Consider the following 12009-nt stretch of genomic DNA (forward strand, 5'->3'; position numbering starts at 1 on the left):
TTAACTTTATGTGCAATATATAAAACTATTTAACACCACATTAATGCTATAAAAAAATTACACAACAAATTAATAAATATAAATTAAGTTTAAGTTTATATAAAATTTGAAGTATAATCAAATAAATGTTTTTATAACAGATTAAAATTTGAATTTAAAAAATGTGTAATACCATTATAAAATAACAGACCAAAAAAATAATTAATTTTTTCTGCATTAATTCTTTTGTTTAAAAAATATTTTATTACCATAAAGCAGTAGGTTAATATTACATTGATTTGTATTCTGTGCCAGGCAATAAGCGGTTCAAAGTGAAATTCTTTCTCCACTGTGATCAATAGTAGACTATTATTATTATTATCATGCAATTTGACCTTATGAAAAGAACTGAAATGAAAAGAATACTTTCACTAACTTTTTAGTTTAATATTAGTTGTTTCTGCCAAATAAAATTTGATACACCAGTGCAGGTTTTTAAAGAATAAAACATGAAATACAGGTACATATAATCCCAAATACAAAACACAGACCAATAATCAGGCTGTTAAATTTTAAGAATAAAAACGCAGCTACATTTGAAATAATCACTGCAAACAAATTTTAGCCGAGAAATAAAATTAGGTAAATAATTAATATTTGAGGTATTTTTGGACAGTTTAAAAAAAAATTTATTATTTTTTTTTAAATAAGAGCAAACAAAGATTTTAACTATACAGAGCCAATTACTGCGATAAAATTAATGAATAAATTCATTACATGCTTCATCATTACACAGTTGGTGCCTTATGGGAGTCACCTTAACTTAAGGCACGAACACATTTATAGGCTAAAACAGTCGTAACATATAAAAATTAACAAGATTTTGTAATTTCAGTTCAAAAGAATAAAATTTTCAATTTTTCATTTATATACAATTGTTCTGGAGGTAAACAGAAAGTGTAAAGTAGTGCAGAGTTTCAATCATCCAACCTAAGTGGGACTATGAAAATATCAGATAAACAAATATGCCAGATTATATGGAAATAATAAGAAATTACCACTTTCACATTGATAAAAGTAAAATAGTACAAAGTTAGACCTATTAAGTAAAGTTTTATAGTCTTTAATTAAAAATTCACATATATATATATATATATATATATATATATATATACACACTGCATTCCTATTCTGCAAACCTGGAATGTTTTAGGGAGTATTATCTCAGAAACTGAAGGATATGTAGAGTAAATTACCAGCAGCATCCAAAGCCACATTCATTGAATAGGTCCTCATAGATCACAAAATTACAGAATGGGGGTTAAAGTTCATGGCATGCTGATGGTATTTTTTTTTTTATGGCTAATGACCATAGAAGTTAATAGTAAATACCAATAAAGTAACAGTTTAACTTTAGTCACTTTAAAACTTTACCCATTACAACCTGACAATTCTACATTTCAAACTTATTAGGAAACAGAATCCTAGAAACTGATGGGGATGAAGTAAGAATACGATACCAATGGCTCAAGCCACATTAAATAAGTGTACTGAAGTTACACAACACTGGGTGAAGATTCAGTGCAAGCTTAATTACTACCAATGACATTTCCTTTACAGATTAATTTTTTACTTTGTGTTACCAGCTATGCCGCCTAAACAATTCCTAATTACAAACAAGCGAGTTTTAACCCATGTGTGTTTCAGTACCACCATTCCAGTAATTTACAATTTGAATTACTACTGCCATAACGTGTAGTCAGTTACTTTCTATTGTTTCTCAATAATCTGCAAGTATTAATAAAAGTAATAAAGTACTAAGTAAAGCTGATGAATTACAAAATATTTTTCCAAGGACTGTCACTGCAAAATATATTTCCTTCAACAGTAGAACCTAAGAAGTTACTAACTGCTTGTGACAACACTGAATAAAATGCTGTGTCAGAAAACAGATGCTCTACTTTAATACAATTGAGCCTCAAATTTTGTCATAAAACGTATGAACTATGTTATATAAAACGTATGAAGACAGGCTGGCAAATTTTCAAAAACTTAAAATCCGCCTTATCACATGCACGATTGAAGAGAAATTTTCAACACTATGCAAAATTTTTAGTAATGTAAATTTTTAAACCAACAATATAATTTTGTTTATTAATATTATCATTCCAAGAGGCAAGCGTCAACTGTTGGGCGAGTTGTGGATTGAGAAATGTCCTTCAGATGTAGCAAGTCAACTGTAAATAAAGCTTTGTATAATAAGTACCCATTGGACCATGGTAGCAATGTCATCAGGAAACAGAAGTAACTCTGCAAGCAGGGTTATTCCATCTAAATCTCACATGTACCCATGATAATATAATATATAATGACAAATAAGAACTGCAATTAAATAATACTGCTGAGAGTAGATGATCAATGACATTTGAACACAGATCAAGATTAACAAAGCCAAAAAGGAGAAAAGCCTAGGAATCAGCTCTCTAAAACCAAACCTGGGGACAATGATTCCTAAAGAAGGCATCAGATCTTTCAGTACTTGCTTAGTACATCCATTAATTGGATCATTAATATATGGTCTCCTTAACAAAAACGTAAAAGCTAATTAGTCTTTGAGTGCTAAAAGGCTGAAAACAATCGAAAATTGTTTCCACTATTTCTATTCCTTTTCCAATATGATAGCGTCCTCTTCTGTAAGGTATTCTAGAGGTTAAACATCCCATCCCCCAACTATATCTCTGTGTAAGAACTACATCCAAAAGGAGATCATAAAAAATATAAGAATATTAAAATAAAGATATTCTTAATGTAGAAGAGTGGGATGTCAAAAATGTCTATACAGTAAGTTGATTTAAAATGAGTAAGTGTAAGATTAGAAGACAATGTAGGAATTAATAAACTGGGTGAAACAAGTAAGTAAAATTTTTGAGAAGGGTAAATTTTAATAGGATAATTAAAAAAAATGGAAAATCCAAGCCAAGAGTATAAATAATAAATAGGAATAAAAGAAAAGTATATTTTCAACAACCAGTACAGTGATTATTTACTTTAGACAGGATAGATTCAAAGTCCAAACCTTGGGACATAATTAGTGTGAAGGCTAAACCTATGGGCTATCTTGTCTATCTCTTGTAGTATAAAAAGTTTATATGTGCCAGTCTTTTGTGGAGAATATGGAGTGATAGAAAAGATATATACACATAAAGAAACAGCTAATCTAATTAAATACTTAAAGAAGTTGACTGAAAATTTAATAATTATGAAAGACTGAAACATCATAGTATAGAATGGAAAAGAAGATGAATTAGTGTTTAAAAATATTGTACATTAGTATTGTGGGAAAGTCCAGAATTTACAGAAAGGAACCAGATATATAATGGTTAAGCAGATTCTAAAACCAAATTACGAGCTTTCAAATATTGATTCTGACAATTTAACAATGACAAAACAAAGACTGAAAATTAAGAAAAAGCTGAGAAAAACTGGGTGTAGCTCAGAAATTACCACAAAAGTAATTCTACAAAAAAAAAAAAACAACAAATCCATAGATTTGAAAAAGCAAATAATTTTAGAATGAGAAGAGATATTAAATATTAGGTAATGAATGGTAGAAAAGGGACAATAAAGCAATAACGATAAAAACACACAGGGCAATAAAGTAAAAATAACTGACAACAAAAAATTGTAATACTTTCCTGGCATTGTTTACTTATTCTTTAGTGGAAAAATAATTATACATGAAAAAAATCAACTAAGATTTCTTTTTTGGGGTGGGGGTAATTTATAATGAAGTTTTATTGTAAAATTATAATTTTATTTTTACATGTATAAATAAACGAAGTTTTAAAAATTAAAAAAAAATCTGTATTTTTAAAAACATTTTCTGCTCTCCTTCCAGAAATTTGTTTGATTTTTCTATGCTTAAATGTTAAATGGAAGAAACTAAAAAATGCACAACCAAATAAAAAAGCACCAAAAAATTTCTTCTTTGGTAGGGAGGTGAATTATGATGAAATTTTATTGTAATATTATTAAAAGATTATTATTTAAACTTTTAACTTTATAATATTAAAAGTTTTAATATAATAAAACTAAACTTATAAAACTTTTATAAATAAATTTTTAATAATATTAAAAGTTGAAATAAATATAAACTTTGATTGGCTCCCTCACCTCCAACACCGTCCCAAAGAATTTTTTTTGGGGGGTTGCTTGCAATATCACAATGCCCAGGAAGACATGGAAAAAAAATCAGTTAAAAAATATGCAATAAATAATAAGATAGCTTTTTCAAATTTTGAGGAAGAGGAATTATGGGGCATAATTAAAAAGAAAAAGAAAAAAAAGTAAAATAAGCATGCACACATGTAGTGTGCTTAATATAATGTGAAGCTAATCACAAAATTTTGAGAAAATTGATCCTCCACCCCCTGGAAATATTGGTTTATCCAGTCTAAAAGTTAAACTTCAAACACGCCAACACAAGCCATACATACATTACCCCACACTTTTTTTTGGGGAGGTTCCTGGGTAATGAAAGATTGAGAAATTAAAAAACCCATCCCTCATTTTTTGACTGGATTACCATATTTTCCTTCTCACAGCTTAGCTTTAGAGCTATGATGACAGGAAAGTAAAAATTGTGTGGGCATAAAAAAATAAAATTAATAGAAAGTGTTAGTACACTAATAGTAGTTATAGTGATATAGATATAAAAATAATTACAGAAAATAAAAAAAATATTAAGAAAAAAAAGGAGGTGACGACTTTTTTTTGGAAGAATGAAGCTAAAATATATCAACCTGAAATGGAAAATTGATATTAAGAAACAAAGAAAGTTAACAGGTACCTGAAATGTATAGGATTGAACAGAGGGGAAAATTATGAGATTAATAACTCTACACACTTACCAAAATCTGAATTTTAAACAATGTAAATCAGTAAAAATCGATGTACTGTCTGAATTACTATGCTGTCTAGGAGAAGTACAATTTGAATTAATTTACATACTAGTGTACAAAATTTGGGACTGGAAAAATATTTTGAAATCTAATAGAATTATTTTTACCATAACAAAGGAAGCAGGAACAACTATCACACAACTGTGACAATTACTACACTGTAAGTATAACATCCGATGCCTCCGCCAGATAACAAGCCAGAAAAATTTATATAAAAACAGAGTGAGATCCAAATATCCTAGATGAAGACCAACCTGGGTTATAAAAAAATTCCCTTTCGGTATGCCGGAAGGCAGAGGTAGATTTTACCAGTGCTAAGTTGGTCATATCAAAAATTGTTTCAGACAAAAGTTTTAATGTTTAGAGGACTAACAACCACTTTAAACCAATTCAATACTGTGCCTGTATAGGGAGGTATGATTTTTTTGTCTTCAAAACTCCATTTTTTCCACCCCCTGGGCCAATGGTTGGTGATATCAAAAAACCTTAACTTACGTAAGTTTTAGGCCCTTATCCAAAAAATAGTAGAAACTTCAAACAGATTCGATATTTTACTTAATAATAACGTTATAGCAATATTTTGTTTTTTCGAAAAAGCCCCCCATTTCTATCCCCATGATCCAATTTTGACCTTTACCAAACTCAACTGAGATTTTGGGACGAGTTATTTTTAAGAAACAATTTGAAAGTGAGTGGTGTAAAATTACGGCAGTATCATGATTTATATATATAAACTTTTGAACTGACAGTGGTTTTGGGGTCTGGGGGATGTGAAACGCAAAGATATGTCTAAAATTTCCTAAGTCGAATTATGGTATCCATTACAATAGGTAGCTCTCTTATGAAACCTACCTAAAAACATGGTAATATGACAATCAATTTTACCTTTCAAATTAATTTTTAAAGTAAGATTGACATATAACAAAAAAGCTGCACTTGCATGGCATTTGTAATCTTTAAAAAACACTTAATGTAGAATTGTGGGTTTAAAAAAAAACAGGAATGAAATATTCATAAAAAAATTGTTATTTAAAAGTTTTACAAGAATCACATGCCTATAAGTACGAATAATGAATGAAAAATGTTGCAATAAGTAAACTTATAAGGCAAGAATGTAGCCTAACTCCCAATGACTTTTATTTATATATTAAAGAAGTAATAATGGAAATAAATGAAAATTTTGAAAGCAAAATAAGAGTCCTGGGGGAAAATATAAAAATTTGCTGATATCATTATTTTGGCTGTAGGCTGAAATTTAATGACTTAGAAATAAATGGTGACATAATGAACAACAGAATAATGGCATTGGCGGAGGAGAAAATTTAAAGGTAAATAAAAGTAAAGAAAGGTGGTAGAATACAGCAGAAAGGAGGATAATGATGAGTTAAATATTAAAATTGAACACAATATATCCGAAGTCACAGAAACCTTTTTTAATAGATACAGACTGAAAGAATGGTCAAAGTCCAACTAATTATCAAAAAAACCAGCATGAGACAGGAAAGCTGAATAAAAAAAACCTGCTGATAACAACATACATTTAAGAATTTGAAAGAAATTCTAAAATATCTGCATGGAGTGCAGGAGTATATGGCAGTAAAACATGTACAATAGTACTTTACAAAAAAGGCCTTTTTTATTAATATTTTTTTAGAGCTCTAGGAAAACCAAAAGAACTAGCAATTGCATGAGAGTATGGCCTTGAAGAAAAAACAAAGAAAATAATTAATTAACCCACAGTCATTCAAAAGCAAACTGATAATGGAATCAATCAAGTAACTGTCCCCAATATTTGACAACTCACAATCACTATGTAACACAAGTCACAATTCTCTCATTTTATTTGGAAAAAGTTTACACGTGGTGGAAAAATTCTGTCTCCAAATATTTATTTCTTTGACAAAAAATGAGGCCAAAAACCTATTGTAGAAAATTAAAGAAAAATATTATTAAAAGAATTAATTTAACATTTCTGATTTATATTCTTGTTTGCATTTATTGATGTTAAGACATTTGTGAAATGACAGATTATATCAAGATCTGAGTAGACGGTATTGCCTAAAGTTAACAAAACTCTTAGTAGTAAATTTTTGTTAACTGTAAAGGATAATTTTTATAAATAATATTTAAATTAAGTTAAATGTATAAAAAAGATTTAAGTAATAATTATCAGATAGTAGCTAATGTAGGTCAGGACTGCAATATAAAACAAGTAACATAAAACACTACATAACAGTATACTTAAACATCTTCATCTTCACAACCATAAACGTTAAGTTTATTTGTCATAATTTTTTTTTTAATTCAAAAATTTCATTTATTTTGCGCTTAAATGTAAAATTTATAGAACTCAGAATAAAACATACAATAAACCTACAGACACATTTAAAACAAATACAAAGAGACTTTTAAAATCATGCACTGAATCCTTTCAAGGAAGATTTAATTCCTTACACAGATGAATATATAAAATAAGTAAATAAAACAGAGGGTTAAATCATAATTTATAACAGCACACAAATCGTATGTAAAAAAATAAAGGTGAAATATTTTATATACTTTAAAATTTCTCTGAATGCATTAGTATTTGAAAAATTATAATGTAATATGTCAGCCCGTATATGCAAGTTTTTGTTTAAAAAATATATATTGCCTTAATAGAAAGTGAATATAAAACTGTGAAACTATTTTTTAATAAAACATTACTGCTAATAATTGCTAAAAAAAAAATAAATAAATATACGATAAACCAGATTCAACACGACTCCTGCTTAGATGGTTTATCATACACTAAAGGAATATCTTTTGAGAAAAATCAAGTTACAATTATGCTACCATTAATAAAAGTATTCTTTGAATCATTCCTATTTTCATTACGCAAAACAGAATACATGAAGAATTATAACAATAAAAAAAAAACTAATAAAACATCAAACACATAAAAAACAAAACAAACTAACCAAACACTAACAACACATTACTATTATAAAAAAATAACCAAATGGCAAATAAGTATCAAAATCAAACAAATTAAAAATAATAAATAATTCAAAAGCATATGTACCGTAAATTTTAAGATAACAGTACAATACTATATACTAATTCACTACAAAATACTATGTATTTGGCATTTGGTTAGATGAAAAAAATTATCTACAAAATCTACTAAACAACAAAATTTTTCATACCAATCTAAGGCCCATGCAGTTACTAAGTATGTACATTTCATTAACAGGAATAATTACGTTCAATATTCAAAGACTGTTCAATGAAAATAACAAATGACAAATCATGTTCCTCAAGTAATTTCTCATTACAAGTCTTTTCTTTTTTTTTTTAAAAACTAACAGAAATTTTAGAGAATACATTAACTAAATTAACAGACTTATTTCAATCAATAAAAGAAATCTGGGCTCAATAAATTCATTTTCATTAAATTTATTTTGTCATAACAAATAATAATCTTTTTTGAAAAGAAGAAATCTCGACAATCAAATCTTGAAAATTCATAAAAATAATACGAAATTAAAAGATAATAAATTTGAGGAACACCATCTGTACAATATATTTAGACGAGTTCATTATAATGAGCCTTCCAACTCAATAATATGATTACAAATAGTAATAATAATAATAATAATAATTAATAATAATATAATAATAACAATAAATAGCAGTAGTAGTAGTAGTAGTAGAGTAGTAGTAGTAGTAGTAGTAATAGTAGTAGTCCGGACAGGAGGGTGAGCTGAGTGATGTGCCAAGGTGTTGACACTCAAACCACGTGTACAAAAAAATTTTTAAAAAAAAGGAAAAAAAACAACTCCATCAGTAACCAATTGTGAATTTATCTACAAATCTATTTCAAATACATTATCCGGAAAACAGAATATGTTAAATTAAAACCGGGTAAACCACTACAAATATTTTTTAATTTTTCATCCTTTTATCAGTTAGGAATCACTGAATGTACAAGAAAATAGGGCTCAAGAACTGTCCGGAAAATCATAAATGTTTTAAACAATTATATTAAAACATTTCAATTTTTCCCTTAATTTATTCAAAGATCACAATAAAAAATACTGTATTTAATTAATTATGAACAATAATAATACTACAATGTCAGATTATTAATTGATTTCCGTTGAGATATATAAGTGTATACATATATATACATATAAATATACACACATATATATATTTATATATATATACATATATAAACGGTAAGATTGCTGTTACTGTGTTTTAAAGTTAACATATTCTGAGGTTATAACATGCATACAGTTTATTACTTCAACATTTTGTGAGAAAGCAAGCAACTGAAAATGTGTAAATCAAAAGTATGATTAATAACTGTCAAAACCACAATTAAAAATTTTTCGGTTTACTTACATAAAAAAAAGGTTGTTTCAAGGTTTTTTTAGCTTTTTAACATGCCATATTTATCAAAATAATTCCATGTTGCGCTAAGCAGCAGGAATTTTTTGTCTTTTTTATTTACTCAAAACTCAACAATCTGACTCCTGCGAACAACTTTTTACAGATATTTATCTGCAATACCTCTTATCTAACAGGAGAGCAGAGATAGCAAGAATTAAAAAATAATAATAATTTAAATGAAGTTTAAAATTTTGTTTTATGAAAAAAAAATAAATATATATTATTTTTGCATTTTAAAATAAGTCCATTAAAAAAATCCAAAAATAAAAATATGAATTTTCTTTTAACATTAAACTTGCTGGTACACAAAATGGAAAAGTAACAAACAAAAAACAAATAATAATTATTAGCAACAATTGAGCACTACAAAAATACAAAAAAAAAAAAAAAAAAACATAGCTACACTAAAACATAACTAGTGAAATTAAAATTAGAGATAGAGCACTTAAAAAGTCAAGCAAAATCAGCCAAGTAGATAGAAAAAAAAACACTTAGAAAAAACAGAAGGTGTGTGAAATAATAATTATGTAATTAATAATATTATTGTAATACGTTTGAGGATAATTGGGGAGTCAAAAGTACGGCGAGAAAACAGCCCAACGAGTTATCCCCAAGATTCATCTCAATCCAACAGGAAAGCTGCAATGAATAGTTAGAACAGACGTTTTACCCCCTATGGTATGGAACAAATGGATTTATAATGTCGTAGATTCTGCGAAGTACAGCATCCAGCTTGATGACACCGTCCATCCAAGCCTTCTGAAATGTGAAAAGACAATGCAAACAAAGCACTAATACATATGGAATCTAGAGATTACCCGTGAAAAACTGCAGTGTTGCCAATTGCATTTCAGATAAAAAAAATTAAAATAAAATAAAAAATATTAAATGAGAAACTAAAAAGAAATTCTGATCCTGTGTTCCATGTTACCTAGAGTTACTATTTTAATGTAAATTTTTATTTTTATTTCCCTTCTTGGAAAAATTAAGTCCACAATTATCAATTCAATATTCTTGCATAAAATACCCAGCAAATCTCTATAACCCAAGTTTAGTATAACTTGTATCTTGGTTTGAGTATGTTGATTTGAAAGGTGCTATATTACTTGAACAATATAATAATTCTTTTTGAAATCCAGAAATGTAGAAGTTTCATTTTAATTAATATAGGGATTATAAGTATGGTATTTGCATGTACTTAATGCTTGCATTGTGATCTAATGATCATGAATCCCATTTCAACTATCCCACTGTTACTTATTTTAAAATCATCATTTTTGAATGTAGACATCAGAGGCAAGCCAAGGAAATGCTTTGAATGTAGATTCAAAGTAGGTTTTGTTTAAAGACTATCAATATCCCATTGCAGCACATAATTGAGCTAGTATAGATCTTATCGAAGTGGGAATACAAACAGTAAACTAATTACCTATAAAACACTACGTGGTTGTATAAACCACTAATTTTTAAAAAAGAATCCAAAACAGTTTTATATTTAGCAGGCTTATGTTACTAAAAAGCTTTTTCAATAACTGAAGAAACTTTGTGAGCTACTGCTGCTGTATTGCACTATGCTTTTAACTGAAGTTATTGGTGTTTACAGTAAAAAAAAAAAAAAAATGCTGAGTTATTAGACATATAATTAGTAACCAAGTGGAAGATGTATTAGATTTTAATTATAATGTTTCATTTAGTTCACCAGAATTATATTTTGTTTTATAAAAATATGGAATAACCTCAAATATGCTACTTCAGCTGGAACCACAAAACAAAACAGTAGTGGAAGTCATTAAAAATACAGAACTGCAAAACATTTGAGTAACAAGTCTTTTTACAAGAATTTCAATTAGTTTTACGTGAAATGTAAAAAACAAATCATCAACAAACACATTGTGCTTTGGGATTGGCTATGGTAATGTTCTCATCATTCAAACTGAACAATTTTCTGCATGTAACAATACCATGAAACAGATGAGAAAATGCAGCAAGTTTGCCTATCAGATGATCTTAAAATTATTATCATGAATTAGATCCTTTTATTAGAGAAGGGTGTTAAGTAAAAGAACTATTAGAAAAGAATACTAACAAATTTTACACCATAATTTCCTTAATTCTTTTTTTAATCAGTCAAAATAATTTAATAGGTAAAATTATTAAGTTACATTTCCTACTCAATACATGCCCCTGTAATGTTGGAAGTATTTCTCAGATGTATCTGCATCGAGACTACATCATATTTATTAGTATTGATATCTATACACAAGTTTTAAGTGTTATACTCATAGTTCAAATTCACTTGGGTTGGTTTGTGTTTAAACTTCTACCTTAGGAGTTCATATTTATTTTTAGAGTAATTAACAGAATTTTACTTTATGGTGTACGTTATATAACAAGTTGTTTTACGATAAAAAAAAAAGCTGGTAAGTAAAACAGCTGGACAAATTCTTGTGATCGATTTATAATTTTAAAGTTTAAGAATCAGAATGAAAGAAGAAATAATAGAAACTTTATAAAAATAAACTAGAGGATTGATCATCTGAACCAAATGGGGATTTAGGCAAGTGGAAAATCCATCTCTTACCAGTAATCGTATACTAGAGGCATTTAGTGTTGCAAGAAGGTATAAAAA

At 27.8% G+C, this 12009-nt stretch overlaps 1 protein-coding gene across 4 annotated transcripts in view; it reads right to left on the reverse strand.

Annotated features, from left to right (window-relative positions):
• Positions 1–12009, reverse strand: part of LOC142323617 (uncharacterized) — an 84915-nt gene that overhangs the window by 54791 nt on the left and 18115 nt on the right. The window lies entirely within an intron of this gene.

This window comes from Lycorma delicatula, chromosome 4, assembly GCF_047948215.1.
Source record: "Lycorma delicatula isolate Av1 chromosome 4, ASM4794821v1, whole genome shotgun sequence".
Lineage (NCBI taxonomy): Eukaryota > Metazoa > Arthropoda > Insecta > Hemiptera > Fulgoridae > Lycorma > Lycorma delicatula.